Source organism: Octodon degus, unplaced genomic scaffold (assembly GCF_000260255.1).
Source record: "Octodon degus isolate 3935 unplaced genomic scaffold, OctDeg1.0 scaffold00119, whole genome shotgun sequence".
Classification (NCBI taxonomy): domain Eukaryota; kingdom Metazoa; phylum Chordata; class Mammalia; order Rodentia; family Octodontidae; genus Octodon; species Octodon degus.
In genome coordinates, this window is record NW_004524695.1 from 29,631 (window position 1) to 33,244 (window position 3,614).

A 3,614-nucleotide genomic window follows, 5' to 3' on the forward strand; every position below is an offset into this window, starting at 1 on the left:
TATTTATTGTGTGTGTGTGTGGCCAGCTCAGCCCACCAGGGGGCGGGCTGGCTGGCATGTGGTGCTGGGGGATCGAACCCCAGTCCCTGTGCTTTGCCAAGCTTGTTTCAAGTAGGTGCTTTAGACCACTGAGCCATCTCTCCAGCCCCAAGAGCCTTTTTTTTGAGGAACCAGGAATTGAACTCAGGCCCTTGTGCTTGCCAGGGAAGTACTTATTCTACTGAGCCATCTCCCAGGCCCCAAGAGGCTTTTTAAATATTATATTTTGGGCAGGCTTTTGAGGGAGCAGTTTAGAGAAATGGTGGGCTTGTGGTTCACTGATGTTTTTTCTGTGACCTACTTACATGTCCTTGGTGACCTACTGACATGTCCCCTGTGGACTGCTCATGACCTAAGTAAAATTAACCATACTGTTCTTTAAGATGACAAATGGACTCATTCAAACTGGTCATATCCATGTCTGGGCTGCATCACACATTCCAGCTGGAAACCAGGCAGAGCTTGTAAGCTCCCTAAGCAACCTGTTATCTTTTAGCAACAAAAAGTGTATGGGCGGGCTGGAGAGATGGCTCAGTGGTCTAAAGCACCTACTTAGAACAAGCTAAGCTAAGCAAAAGCACAGGGACCACAGTTCAATCCCCCAGCACCACATGCCAGCCAGCCCCGCCCCCGGGTGGGCTGAGCTGGCCACACACACACAATAAATAAATGTAATAAATAAAAATAAATAAATAATTTAAAAAAAAGTGTATGGGCAGCAGATGGTATCAACATGAAGGGAAAATTCCAGGGTGCAGAAGTGTCCCAGGTAGCTACAGGAATGTTTCTGAATATCTCTGTATGGGTTCAGCTAGTCAAGAGAAGTCAGTCCCTCCCAAGTGGCTTCCACAACACATGTATCTTTGGAACAGGCTACAGTTACTGGCCATGTAGATAGCAGAAGGGGTGGAGGAGCCTATTTGTCTCAAATCAACATTTTTACATACTCAGGTGTCTCAGGATGTGGGAGAGAGTACAGTGGAACCATGGACATTGCCAAGCTAAATCCCAGAACTCTTCCTCCCTTAGTAAGAATAGAGATCCCTTGGCAGTGCTACCTACTTTGAATGCAAGGTAAGAAAATAATAACTTATTTGAAACAGCCAGAGAGTGGACAGTGGCAGAGACTAAGCCCAGAACAGTGCTGATGAGCACTGACCCAACGGGTACACTGTTCCATGCTCGTGAACAGAAACACTACCCCAGTCACAATGCTTTTTCACTATTGGGGAGGGCCCAATCTAAAACTGAATTCCTCTGTATGAGCAGATCTCTTCTCCCAGGGGAGGGAGCTGCTCAAATTCCAGTAAAATTAGGTCTTATCTGCAGGAGCTCCAGACTCCCAGATCTCAGGGCCCTCTTCTTCAGAGGAGTCAGTTTTTCACTTTGAAAATTCTGCTTTTCTTTTCTTTTCTTTTCTTTTCTTTTCTTTTCTTTTCTTTTTTCTTTTCTTTTCCTTCCTTCCTTCCTTCCTTCCTTCCTTCCTTCCTTCCTTCCTTTCTCTTTTCTTTCTATACTTGACTGAGAGTCCATACCTGGGATGATTCAAGGTTGGTGGTTGTGCCTCTGATTTAGTTACTTTTTTCCATTGCTGAGACAAAATAGCACAAACAAGGTAAGGGAGGAAAGGTTTATTTGGCTCACAGTTCACAGAGGTTTCAGTTCTTATGAGCCAGATTTAAGGCAAGGTGGTATAGCAGAAGGACATCACAGAGGAAAACATTTTTAAAATTTTTATTTGTTTGGTACAGGGTCTCACTATGCAACTTGGACTTATATTAATCCTCCTGTTTTCAGCCTCCCCAGAGCTGGGCTTATAGGCATGCACCACTACGCTCCAGTCCCAGTGGCCTGCTCAGCATGCCTGGGCATGGCCTGTGATGACAGGGATCGAATTCCAGTCCCTACACTTGCCTAAGGAGCCACTTAGTCTGCTGAACCATCCCACTGGCCCTCAGCTACCTCTTTGTATCCTTTTTTTTTTTGGTGGAATCGGGGGTTGAACTCAGGCCCTTGCGCTTGCCAGGCAAGTGCTTATTCTACTGAGCTATCTCCTCAGCCCTTCAGGGACATCTTTTTATTTTTATTTTTTGAGATGAGGGTCTCACTATATAGTGCACACTGACCTTGAACTCTATATTGCCCAAGTTGAACTCAAACTCACTGAAACCCTTTTGCCTCAGCCTCATTAGTACTGGGATTGCAGGTACACACCACCACCCTGGTTTTGAGGACATCTTTTAGTGGCTATTGGACCCTTCTTTAGAATTCTTGATCCAAACATGGGCTTTAATGCCTAGAAATTGCTTATTTTGCTTAGCTTTGCACAGAAATTCACTGTTAAAGGAGGCAGAACTTTCTGGCTAAGAGCTATTTATTTCTCTCCTTCTGCACCTCTTTTGCCTTTTTTTTTTTTTTTTTTTTTTTTTGTTTGTAGTACAAGGTCTATAGAGTCTCACTCCATTGCTTGGCATGAAAGTGATCCTCCTGTTTATGGCCTTCCAAGTGCTGGGATTACAGGCGTGTGGTACCATGACCAGTCTCAATCGCAGTCTCAGCACAGCCCAGGGGCAGGGTCTGCGTGGCACATTGGGGGATCGAACCCAGGCAGCTGCATCTGTCTAAGCAAGGGCTTTAATCCACTGAGCTATTTGGCTGGCCCTCTTTTGTCATTTTCTGATGATTTCTACACTCTTGAATTGGGAGGTCTGGGAACTATTGTGTCAAAGGAGGACTCTTTGAGATTCCCTCTGACACCTTTCTGTCAGATTGAGTTTACAGACAGAGGGCTTTTAAGAAAAGTGAACTTGTACTTGATTGTGAGAAATTGAGAAAACACACAAACAATATGCAGCCTCAAACCTCCAGCCCACACAAAACAGGTCCAGGAAACATTTAAGATAGAGGAAAATGCAAGGCACACATGTGACATTTCTTTCTTTCTTTCTTTTTTTTTTTTTATTTAGGTGTACTTTAATTTCTTTCAACAATATTTGGAATTGTTTAGTTTACAAATCATGTATTTCTTTGGTAAAAATATTTATAAGTATTTTATTCTTTTGGATACCATTATAAATGAAATTATTTTCTATTTCAATTTTGGATTTTGATTTCAAGTACAGTAGTACTTTGGTTCATGAACACTTCCATTTGCAAACAGTTTTGTTTGCAAACAAAAATGTTTTACAAAATTTTGTTTTTGTTTGAAAATTTTACATTAGGTGACAAAAACAATAGCCATCCTCCTCACATGAACATAGAACCAGCCGTCTTTTTCAAAGTTCATAAAACAAATGAAGTTTGTAGACATATGTGACATTTCTGAAATGATAACAACCAAAGTAAAGAAACAAATTCATGAAGCTATAGAAGAAATCAGAACAGAAATCTCTCAGATAAAAAAGAAATGAGAGGACTGGGGAGAAGGCTCAGTGGAATAAGCACTTCCCTGGCAGGTGCAAGGGTCTGAGTTCAATTCCTGGTTCTGCAAAAAAAAAAAAGAAAAAGACGGGGCCAGGGAGTTAGCTCAGTAGAATAAATGCTTGCCTGGCAAGCGCAAGGGCCTGAGTTCAATC